Raw genomic sequence first — 13,367 nt, forward strand, 5'->3', positions numbered from 1 at the left:
GGCGGGCTGCACCAAACCAGTCTCAGGACTGAAGGCCACAACAACAACATTCCTAGTATCTTGGTGTGGAGGTTCATTTATTTTCTGGCCATTGATACCCATTTCAAGGGTTTGAAGCTTGTTATTTACGATCTGAAACCAAGGTTATTGGTTTTTGAGAGGTTTAATGACAGGCTATTTGCTCTGTACCATTTGAGTACTCGTTAAGCTGTTGTTTCAGTTGTAATCTGCATTGAGGATTTCATGCCCTTGACCAAGATACTACTTTCATCAGCAAACATTACTATGTTTGCATAGTTATTGACTAATTCTGGTAGGTAACTAATGTACACTAAGATGATCAGTGGTCCAATGATCAAGCCTTGGGGAACACCATACTTAATAGTTACCCAGTCTGGTTTTATTGTTTCACCTGTACTTGTTAGGATAACTCTGTTTCCAGTTATGTAAGTAGGATTCAAGGCTAGATAATGGCTAGTTTTTGATGCCATGGTGTGGGATGTTTGTACTATAATCTGCGACAGCGTTTATAGATTCTGCGCTGGTGATGTGGTGTAGACAGTTGTACAACTAGAAAATCAGCGCACAGTCGGTTTCCGCGTTCCATACTGTGTAAACTTCCATCATACTTGAGCCTTTTATCGTCTTTTACGAGCACGAAACCACGTTTGACTGAGATTTTTGTGATCTGTGAGTTTTTTTCATACTGATTGAAACACAGAGAAGGCGCGAAGTGTTTCAAGGACCTGGTTTTTAAAGCATACTGGTTCTACAAATTCGAGACAGATTTAGTGAACTGGTCTAGTAGCATGCAAAAGCGCAGGAACATACCGCAGCGGCCTACGGCAATACTGGTGCACTTTCCACTGGGCTGACAGTGCAGCATTACCTATAGCTGTGTGGACTGAGGCCATTAACCGTGTCGATGACTAATATATGGTCTGTTTTATACAGTCACGAGCTTCATTGTGATTACAGAAAATCCCTACAGGATACATTCCACAGTTCAGATCATCTAGAATTTCTTTTGTGAGACTGTATATTACCTCCTTTGTGGAGAGCCCACTGTGAGAGCCGAACTGGGAGGCTGACAGTGAGTCATTTCATGTTAGGTGTTAATACAGCCTGTTGTACACTAACCTTCCAAATATTTTTGAAAGAACTAGTAGCAGCGAAATAGGCCTATAGTTAGATATTACAAGTCTTTCACGATCTTTGTGCATTGGTATCACTGCAGCATATTTTAATGTATTAGGAAATGTAACAGTTTTCGTAGACTAGTTACATAATAAGCGCAGTATCTCGCTTTTTAACTCATCATGTTATGTTAGTGCCCTAGCTGAATTTCCATCGTTCCTAGAAGAGCTAGTACTGATGATTTTTATTATTTCAAGGGATTTTTGGATTTGAAGTGCATTGTCATTGTTGATGTGTGCTGGGCAAGATTAAGCACACAAACTAAGTTGACAATTGACGATGTAGCTGCTAGGAGCGGCTGTAAATTGGAAATGCTTTTAAAGTGGCTCCTGCCGGCCACCACGCCGAGTGTCAACTTTGTTTGCGAGTATAGTAAGTAGTTTTGTAGCTTGTGAGGGAAGCTGAGTGTTTCGTCTTCCTAGGTTTTCGGCTATGGAGAGGAAAAGCTTATGGAATTTTGAAGCTGTCCTTTTCAGATTACTATGATCTGTCTCATTTTTATTGACTATACTACCTACTGATTCTTCTAATATTTTGTCCCTGTTTGTTGCCAATTGTAGGATTTTCCACATGGTTTTGTTTTGTTGTTTGATCTGTTACTTTTCTGTGCGTAATGAACATTTTTTGCATTGCTAGCTACACAATTTAAGATTTTATAATATCTCTTATCCTGTATTTTCACTGCTTTGTGTTTACTATTCTTCTGTTCTAGGTGAAGTTGGGTTTTTATAGCATTTGATATTCTAATCCCAGATGTTATCCATTCATTATGCCTATTTATATTTTATTTAGTTTTGATTTGTCTTCAGGGCAAACTGACTTCAAAATGTTTGAGAAAAAGGTTTAAAACCAGACAAATTTCGTATTCATAGTGCTTTTGGGTAGACTTCTTCCCACAGTTTCTGTTGTAGAGTATTGGTGAATTTGCTGTATTCTCACATACCTAACTTGGACCGAACAGGGTGGCGCTGTGGTTAGCACACTGGACTCGCATTCGGGAGGACAATGGTTCAATCCCGCATCTGGCCGTCCTGATTTAGGCTTTCCGTGATTTCCCTAAATCGCTCCAGGCAAATGCTGGGATGGTTCCTTCGAAAGGGCACGGGCGACTTCCTTTCCCATCCTTCCCTAATCCGATAAGACCGATGACTTCGCTGTCTTGTCTTCTTCAAACAACCTAACTTGGGTATGCACTTCAATGGTTTTTTTCTGTTTCTACGTTTTAGGATTGGTATTTGACAACCATGATCATATGGGCCATTTATTACAGCCTGTATATATAAGTTGCAGGAAAATTTGTCTGTCACAGTTGCTGTAATCATCTACCCTTTGTCAGAATAAGACCATTAGTTATAAGTAAAAAAAAAGAGACACCAATGTTTGTAGTTGTCTATGGTTATTATTGGTTGATAGAAAGTCAATGTTAAAAACCAGACTTAAAATAATTTTACTGTTGCTCTTGTAAAATTTTTAAAGGACTGTTTCTAACGAACAAACAGGCAATGACACCATCTTCACACCAACATCAACATACTAACTTTCTTCATGCGAAACCTTGACCTTCACATTCCATCCCATCCTGTTCCACTCTGTGCCATTCGCAATGCATTGTGAAAAGTCAGATGTTCTGTTCCATTCTGTAAAGTGTGAATCGGACTTATTGCTACATAAGAAAAGCGTATATACACAAGATTCTACTTCTGCAAATAACAAAAGCCAATGCTCAGAGTACACAGTAATGTCGACTATTTTTTGACAATAAAATAAAGTCTGCTAGTCATAATTTAATGGTATAATTAATTCATTTAAGATATACTGCTAAATAAAGTAAGTTTCTGTAATATCCTTTTTATACTTCACAGAAATGTATAGACAACAATTCAAAGATTTATAATAACCCTAATTTTATAGGCTTCTGAAGATGAGAAATTAATTGGTCGAAACTGCTCTTGTAAATTGTCAAGCATGTTCTAAATAATCACATACAATGTCTAAAATTCTGAACATATCATGGCATTATCCTTCCACAAACAGGATACTGACTGTCTGCTAAACTAAGCTTGTGAAGATGGCAAATTAATTTATCGAAAAAGGTAAAGATCATAAAATTTAATTGCAACTGATGACTGAAATTTATGCTGAAAAAGGTATACTAAGCAACTGGTATGGCCGTTTCTTTCTTTACAGGACAAAAAAACTGGCCAGAGTATCATTACCGAATATCATCACCTCTTTTATGAGTCCTATAAATTTAGAAAATATGTGTTGTCTTCCAGAGTAAAGTATAAACCTATATAGTCAGCACAAGTAACTCATGACAGCCAACTTGAATATCCAATGAGTGAAAGACTCTCAGGCTCAACAAAATGATAGTTGTGTTAGCACACTGAGCAATTCTGGACCTTAATATCTCATGAAACCTATAACTTATCACCTTCATGTTCTCTTTTCAGCCATACCATGTAGACAATTAGGAGTGTAAGGAATCAGAATATTTTAAGCTGAATTTCTTACAAACACGAAATCGAAGATCATTGACATGAAAATTAGAAATATGTTTAAAAGTAAGAAATTATAAACATTCAAAGAACCTATACGAGATAACCAACAATATACATTCTATTGGATTGTATTGTATGGACCCAAGAAAAAACAGTGTTGTACAATTTGTACATACGATATTGGACATAGCTTTTACAATTTATTTGTTACTATTTTAATTTGTTACATGACAGTCTGTGAAATATTACATGAAGGTAACAGATATCACAGCACATTTCTACTTGTTAGGAGGGCTGTAACTTACTTTTACAAATCTGTGAAATGCCACAGAACATGGTAGGAGTAATTTAGGAATAAATATAGATCAGTACATTACATACTTTGCGAAAACATGCACTACACATAATTATCAGGCATAAGTAATCTTTTATTAAGAAATTAGCTAAAGTTTATACGCTTTTTCAAAAAAATTGTATACTGTATAAAAATTTCGCCCCAAATATTTTTTAAAATGTGTATATGAAAGCTCTTGTTATTCTTTTAACTTCACCTGAAAAATAATTATGCATCCATACCACAACTTGTAGGACATTTTTCTGGAAACTTGTTGTTCTGGATTGACTCTCGTGTATCTGAGATTGCTGTCTTGTTTCTAGCTATGAATGCGTTCATTTAATATTATAAACTGTCCTTGTTTTGTAGATAGGTCCTAACAAATGATGTAATTTATTAATATAAACAGATGGTTGTGTGATAATGTCAAGTTTCTTGAAATGTTGCCTCCATGATTCATTGTATCTCAGACTGCACATTATATGTATTTCTTTTGAAGATATCTCTGCTGCAGGATGAATTGCAGCAAAATGTGATTACATACTGTAATATGGAGTGAAAGTAAGAATTATATAGTTGTATAAGGAATAATTTGGTGACTGATTCGCTGAATACCCTTCGACTGCTTTTATACACCACATTTGACACTTTATTTATCAAAACTCACAGTCAATAGCTCTTGGTTGTTTAGGAGCATGTAGAGATTTCTTATTTTTGAGATGAGATGCTGAAACTAACCTGAGTTCCTTTTTGTACTTTCATAATGAGGTTGTTCTCATTGAACCATTCAATCAGTGATAACATAAGTGGTTTAATCTTTTGCTCACAGTCAGCTTTGTCTGTACCTGTTACAAGAATACTTGTTTCATCAGCAAATAGTGTGGGATATCCTGAAGCAAGCTTCGTCTTTACATCATCAAGACATAGGACAAAAAGTGCTGTTCTCAACGCTAAGCCTAACGCTACACCATATCTAAGAGGCATTATCTCATAGAGTGCAGAATTCACTGAAGACCACTAGTAGTCCTTTTTTCAAATTCCATTTCAACTTCTGTACTTTGTTTGAGAGATGTGATTCTAGTCATTGGTTTCCAGTTCGTCTTACACCTTCATTAGCTAACTTTCTAAGGACTATGGTGTGGTTAATAACATCAATAGCTTTAGATGTTCTAAGAAATACCAGTAGTAATTTCTTCATTATCTAGTGGTTTTATGGTTGTATTTAAATAGTCATACATTGCTGTCATTGTTATCACTGCTTTTCTAAGACCATGCTGATTCTTTGATATTAAAGAAAATCTAATAATGAAACTTCCTAGTCTGTTGTAAAACAAAATCTCTAATATTTTTGAAAATATGCTAAGTTGTGCTATTGACCTATGATTGGCTACATCATTTTGGAGTCCCTTTTTTGTGGAGTGCAGTAACTTTAGCAAACTTTAGGAAATCAGGGAAATCTCTATTACTTAATGATGCATTAATTATATGAGTTAATGTTTCTACACTTTATTCCCCATATTTCTTTAATAATAAATCCTGTGTTTTGTCACTGCCACTAGAGTATTCACTTTGTAGCCCTTTATAGCTGTGACCACTCCAATGTTTAAGGCTTTGTGGTGAAATGTTGATGCTTTTATGGGTTCCGCATCTGTTGAGTTTTAAGCACTGGATGTTATGGCAGTTTTCATTACTGGGTTTTCAGCTATTTTGATGAAATAGTCATTAAAAGCATTTAGTATTTTTTCTGGTTCTAATATCAACTCATCATTTAGACTTAGTTTAAAAGTTTTGTGTGTAGCATGTTGCTTGTTGTTCATATCAATTTTCACAGCTTCCCAAATGCCTTCCATTTTATTATTAGTCTCTTTCATTAATTTATTGTTCTATAAATTTTTGCTTATTGAGTTACTTTTTTGTAGATATGTGTCTAAGACCTATGTTATGTTCTAAACTTATCATCATCTTCGTGGTGTTTAATACAGGTCTTCAGGTAGCAGGTTTGTCTAGAGATTTTTAACCTTTTTGTTACCCATAAATTTGTGCATTTCTTTCAGATTCTCCTTGACTCTAATGGAATTCAGTACTGAAATAGTCGAGAAATGTTTTATGCAAGGAATTAAATATGCTGTTAACGTCATTTTCCTCATATACCTCTGTCCAGTTCTCTGATCTTAAAAGATAATTAAAAATCCTTCTATTTTCACCATTAAATTATCTGTGAATTGCAGTTTTTATAGGACATTTCTTTTTCTGGTTTAAATTCACTGTTAACATCTGCGATGCATGGTCACTGTAACCTCTATTTATGATTTCAGTTGAGCAGTATTCTATATCTACATTCATGAAAACCTGATCAAGAGCCAATTTCAAAGCCTTAGAGATCCTAGTTAAGTTTTCAATGATTGAGGATAAGCTGATGAATCAGTAATATTTAGCAATTCATCTTTTTCTTTCCTAGGTTTAAGGAAGTTGATATTAAGATACCCAAACATTAGCAAAATTTTACTAAGGGCATCAAGTTGATTTACTGGTGTTTCCAGGGTGTGATTGAAGGTCTGGAGATTTGCAGTGGGATGTCTGTACACTTTCTGTATCAGTATGTCAGAGTCTGTCAAGGCAGTTACAGAAAATTTAAAATCTTTTTCTACTTGCTCCATAAAGTCCCTCTGTAGCAACGAACCTCACTTGTCCCAACTTGCAGGGCATTTAAGGTTGGCAGCACTTTCAAGTCTTGATTATGCTCTTCACGAATATACTGCCAGATATGATCGTCTTCAATACATGATATTTCAGCGATCCATCTTGCCGCCATCTTCAGGTGCGATCACTTTAGACACAATCACGCAAGAACTGAATGAACATCAGAAGTGGTGAATCCCTTATACCCCAGATCCAAGCCACTGCATCTGCACAAGAAATGGAAGAGCTGCCTCATGCGAAGTGAAGAATTGCAGCACCGCCAGCGGTAGAAACTGGCGAAAGGTAGAGTCTCTGCTGTTAATTGGTCAACTTTTGAAAGGTAAGACTACTGAGCTGTTCAAATGGCTCTGTGCACTATGAGACTTAACTTCTGAGATCATCAGTCCCCTAGAACTTAGAACTACTTAAACCTAACTAACCTAAGGACATGACACACATCCATGCCCGAGGCAAGATTTTAACCTGCTACCATAGTGGTCGCTCGGGCTCAGACTGTAGCGCCTAGAACCACTCGTCCACCCCGGCCGGCTAGTGAGCTGTGTCGTCATGTGTTGACATCAACATATTTTTTATCTAATGATGTATTTTTTAACATACTGACAGTGTGGCTATGGGGAGTCCTCTTTCCCCTATTGTCGCCAAACTTTTTATGGAAGAATTTGAAGGTATCCCGCTCAGCACTTCATCTCTTCAATCTACTTGTTTTTGGAGATTTGCGGATGATATTTTCATTGTTTGGCAACATAAAATGAATGCTCTTAATCGGTTTTTAGATCATTGTAACTATCTTCACCTACACATCTAATTTTCGATAGAAATTGGAAAAATTGACAAATGACCTTTTTTGGATGTTTTAGTACACAAAAAAGAAAATGGCACCTTGGACATGGTGTATATTATAAACCCACACATATGGACCTCTATCTTCATTCTACAAACTGTTATCCAGCGCATGGGAGTTCTATGCACATTGGTGAAGAGAGCTTATGCCACATCTGATTCAGAAAATTTGACATTGTCACTGGATCACGTAAGGCTGTCTTCAAGCACAACAGTCCGCAGCTCGTGGTCGTGCGGTACCGTTCTCGCTTCCTGGGTTCGATTCCCGGCGGGGTCAGGGATTTTCTCTGCCTCATGATGACTGGGTGTTGTGTGCTGTCCTTAGATTAGTTAGGTTTAAGTAGTTTTAAGTTCTGGGGGACTGATGACCATAGCTGTTAAGTCCCATAGTGCTCAGAGCCATTTTTTTTCAAGCACAATGGATATACCGATCACCAAATTAACCATGCTTTTCAGTTTGGACCACCACGTGATACTAGTAAATCAGTTGCTTTCCTACTTTTTTCTGGAAGTATTTCTTCAAAAATTTCTATAATTATCAGGAAATATTATATGAAAAATATTTTTGCCTTTGGCCCAAACTAGACCCCTGTTTGGATCTGTTAAAGATGATTTCGGATTGAGGAACCCTGGAGATGATAAAATTCCCTGTCATTTTGATTTTGGAACGACCTATATTGGACAGACTATCCGCACTGTTCGTGACCAATGTGTGGAACATCAGCGTCACATATGTCTGCTCCAGCCTGAAAAATCTGCTGTGGCCGAACATTGTCTAAATCTACCATTCAACCTCCTTTGTCTTACAATGTTTTCATTCAGCACTGACTTCCACAAAACAATACATGTCATTTAAAGAGACGTGAACTGTTGCTCCGGCTCCTCGTTACTGGGATTGCGTACTCAAGGAGTCCATGGAAATACGATTATCTGATAGTACTATTAATAGTGACAGATGGTTCAAATGGCTCTGAGCACTATGGGACTTAACATCTATGGTCATCAGTTCCCTAGAACGTAGAACTACTTAAACCTAACTAAACTAAGAACATCACACAACACCCAGTTATCACGAGGCAGAGAATATCCCTGGCCCCGACGGGAATCGAACCCGGGAACCCAGGTGCGGGAAGCGAGAATGCTACCGCACGACCACGAGCTGCGGATAATAGTGACAGAGGTTTTCCTTTAAGCAAGATAAGGAACCCCATTTTATCTGACATAAAACAACAACGGTCTGGTTTTCGACCCACCACATTTTAATTTGCGATTTATCACTTTCGCCAGTTTCTACTGGTGGCAGCGCTGCAATTCTTCACTTCACAGGGGGCAACTCTTCTGCTTCTCATGCATGGGCAGTGGCCTGGACCTGGGGTATAAAGGAGCCGCTGCTTCTGATGTTCAGTCAGTTCTGGCGGAATTGTGTCTCAGCGATCGCAACTGAAAATGGCGGCCAGATGGATCGCCGAAATATTGCGTATTGAAGACGATCATTTCCGGCAGCATGCCCGTGAAGAGCATAATCATAATCTTATAAGACACCAGGAAAATCCTTGGGATCACACTTTCATGGACCTATAGTGGTAGTGTGGGGGTAGTAGTGTTCTGTGTGCAAATTTGTCTCCACCCTATTGTGTCCTTCGGGGTGCAGCAAAAATGTTTGTGTATCAAAATAACCCAAAGACAATTGATGAATTGAAGACAAAGATAATTGATTATATGCATTCGATTATATAAGAAACATTAATATAGTAAATGTGATGAACTATGCCTCCAAGAAAGAGGAAAGCATTTCCAACACCTACTATGCTATTGGTGAGTTCAGTATATTTAATTAAAATTAATATAATTTATTAATTTCATTGTTTTAACTGCAATAATGTTGAATCTGAAGATAACTGCAGCCACTAGAATTGAATCCTGGCCCCTAGGATTATAGACTATCATGAATGTGCTGCCAACATTCCCCTGTCACAAGGTGAAACACACAGAGCTTGCCACTGTGAAGGGACTTCATGGGTGTTATTATACAACATAATGAACCTTATATAACATGCACCCTATAATATACAACAAGAGCATTTAAATTAACAAGCTACATAACATTATCAACCTCAATAGAGACATCCCATATTATATAACCAGCACATTTAAATCTAAAATCTACCATTCAACCTCTTTTGTCTTACAATGTTTTCATTCAGCACTGACTTCCACAAAACAATACATTCTTATCAAATTACTTTACATAGCTAAGGTCTCTAGCAGTGTTATATACATCTTAATCAATATTTCTGTAATAACTGATGAAACATTATTGGTGCCTTATCTGTCAAATAGTACACTGATAACTGGTATAAATGCATAGGTTGGTACTTCCACTTACACAATAAATGCTATTTCAAATTAAATAAAATTATGACATTCACTGTTCCAAATTTAACTAAAATTTTATTAGTCTATGTGTGACTTTGACTCTAAGCAGCAGAAAGGCACCAAAGACAGAGGAATGTATATTCTACTTTGGTCTGACACACAGAATGCACTTAAAACTTGCAAATGACGCAAATAGCAAGAACTTATATACTGAGAGATAGAGTCATGCAACGCCATATATATTACAGGGTCCTATAAAACGAAAATTGAATATGAATGTAAAGTACAGCAATTTTATCATTTTAAGCAGCTGTCTTTTGTGCATTCAGAAGTGTCTTGTTTCACTTGTGCCAAGCAGGAGGAGTAGGATAAAGGAGGGAGAAATTAGTGAAATGGCAAATATTATCTGCATTAATTATTTAATGCAGAAGTGATCATGAAGCTTAAATTCTGGCAATTCAACTAGACCTTAAAAGTAACGAAGGATCCTAAAGCAAAGGTACTGAACACAGATCTTGTGGTGACAATGCACTGATTTCAGTCTATCAAGGACAATCTCAAAATCTTAAATGGAACTAAAGTAAGATGCATATCTGACAGTTTTCACAATGTATATCCATATTATTTTATGCACAATTTAGGAGAAACACGTGGAACACTATAAGATGCTGAAAAAATCCTCTAAAAATAAATTTCAGTCATTTCTGATGCACTGCTCCATTTGCTGGATAAACTAATTCTGAACTATATATATCATAGCAGTTGTAAATTATACTCAAGAATTAAAATTCAAACACTCACACATTTGTATTATTTATTGCCTGTGCTATTTAACTTATGGTGGTAATTCATAAATTTAATAGTTTTAAATGAAACAAAACTGTTCTGTAATCTCTAACTTCCTTACTTAATGAAGAATGTGATAAACTAAAACTGACAAATATATTATGTTTACAATGAAGACTGTATAAATAGTTTATTTCAATTAGTTCTTAGTACCCATAGTAGTAGTCAAGGGTGGCATCAGTGCATTTGGTTAGTGCAGATTGCTCACATCAGGGGCACCTATGCACTCAGGGGCAAAACTATTCTATTTTCATTGACAGGTCATTAACCTATTGTTCTCCTTCGATTGATAGATCCTTAACTTATTGTTCCCCCGCCCCCCCTCTCCCCTTCACCTCCCCCCATTCACTCACGATATCTTGCACTCCCTCCGCTGATATAGGTACACTTTCAGGTCTGAGTTTTTTCTGTAGCCCCATCACACACTAATTAATTTGATTCGCTACTTAATTAAATTGGTCAATTAATTAACCCTTCCCCTCTGGTAACTCCCCCACCTCCCATCCCGTACTTCTACATCTACATCCATACTCTGCAAGCCACCTGACGGAGTGGCGGAGTGAATCTTGAGTACCTCTATCGGTTCTCTCTTCTGTTCCAGTCTTGTATTGTTTGTGGAAAGAAATATTGTCGGTATGCCTCTTTGTGGGCTCTAATCTCTCTGATTTTATCCTCATGGTCTCTTTGCGAGATCTAAGCGGGAGGGAACAATATACTGCTTGACTCCTCGGTGAAGGTATGTTCTAGAAACTTCAACAAAAGCCTGAACTCAGCTACTGAGCGTCTCTCTTGCTGAGTCTTCCACTGGAGTTCATCTATCATCTCCATAACGCTTTCGCGATTACTAAATGGTGCTGTAATGGAGCATGCTGCTCTCTGTTGGATCTTATCTATCTCTTCTATAGACCATATCTGAACCAGATCCAAACTAGTGAGCAGTATTCAAGCAGTGGGCGAACAAGTGTACTGTAACCTACTTCCTTTGTTTTCACACTGCATTTCCTTCGGATTCTTCCAATGAATTACAGTCTGGCATCTGCTTTACCGACGATTAATTTTATATGGTCATTCCATTTTAAATCACTCCTAATACCTGCTCCCAGATAATTTATGCAATTAACCGCTTCCAGTTGCTGACCTGCTATACTGTAGCTAAATGATAAAGTATCTTTTTTTCTACCTTTTCGCAGCACATTACAGTTGTCTACATTGTAAATCAATTGCCATTCCCAGCACCATGCTTCAATTCGTTGCAGATCCTCCTCCATTTCAGTACAATTTTCCATTGTTACAACCTCCCGATATACTACAGCATCATCCACAATCAGTGAACTTCCGATGTTATCCACAAGTTCATGTATATATATTGTGGATAGCAACGGTCCTAAGACACTCCCCTGCAGCTCACCCGAAATCACTCTTACTTCGGAAGATTTCTCCCCATTGAGAATGACATGCTGCATTCTGTTATCTAGGAACTCTTCATCCAATCACACAATTGGTTTGAGAGTCCATATGCTCTTACTTTGTTCATTAAACAAAATGTTCCAAATGGCTCTGAGCCTCATGGGACTTAATAGCTGAGGTGAACATAGAACTACTTAAACCTAACTAACCTAAGAACATCACACACATCCATACCCGAGGCAGGATTCGAACCTGCGACCATAGTGGCTGCGTGGTTCCAGTCTGAAGCAGCTAGAACCACTCAGACACACCGGCCGGCGTTCATTAAACGACTGTGGGGAACTGTATCAAACGCGTTGCAGAAGTCAAGAAACACGGCATCTACATGGGAACCCGTGTCTATGGCCCTCTGATCCTCGTGGATGAATAGGGCGAGCTGGGTTACACACGATCGTCTTTTACGAAACCCATGCTGATTCCTACAGACTAGATTCCTAGTCTCCAAAAAAGTCGTTATACTCGAACATAACACACGTTCCAAAATTCTACAACTGATCGACGTTAGAGATATGGGTCTATAGTTCTGCACATCTGTCTGACGTCCCTTCTTGAAAACGGGGATGACATGTGCCCTTTTCCAATCTTTTGGAACGGTACAACGCTGCAAGAAGGGGGGCAAGTTCCTTTGTGTACTCTGAGTAAAATCGAAATGGTATCCCATCAGGTCCAGCGGCCTTTCCTTCTTTTAGCGATTTTAATTGTTTTTCTATCCCTCTGTCATCTGTTTTTATATCTACCGTTCTGTCGCCAGTTTGACAATCTAGAGAAGGAACTACAGTGTAGTCTTACTCTGTGAAACAGCTTTAGAAAAAGAAATTTAGTATTTCGGCCTTAAGTCTGTCATCCTCTGTTTCAGTACCATTTTGGTCACAGAGTGTCTGGACATTTTGTTGTGATCCGCCTACCGCTTTGACATAGGACCAAAATTTCTTAGGATTTTCTTCCAAGTCAATACATAGAACTTTACTTTCGAATTTGTTGAACGCCTCTCGTACAGCCCTCCTCACATTACATTTCGCTTCGTGTAATGGTTGTTTGTCTTCAAGGCTTTGGCTATGTCTATCCTTGCTGTAAAGTTCCCTTTGCTTCCTTAGCAGTTCTCTAAG

This window comes from Schistocerca gregaria, chromosome 5 (genome assembly GCF_023897955.1).
Source record: "Schistocerca gregaria isolate iqSchGreg1 chromosome 5, iqSchGreg1.2, whole genome shotgun sequence".
Lineage (NCBI taxonomy): Eukaryota > Metazoa > Arthropoda > Insecta > Orthoptera > Acrididae > Schistocerca > Schistocerca gregaria.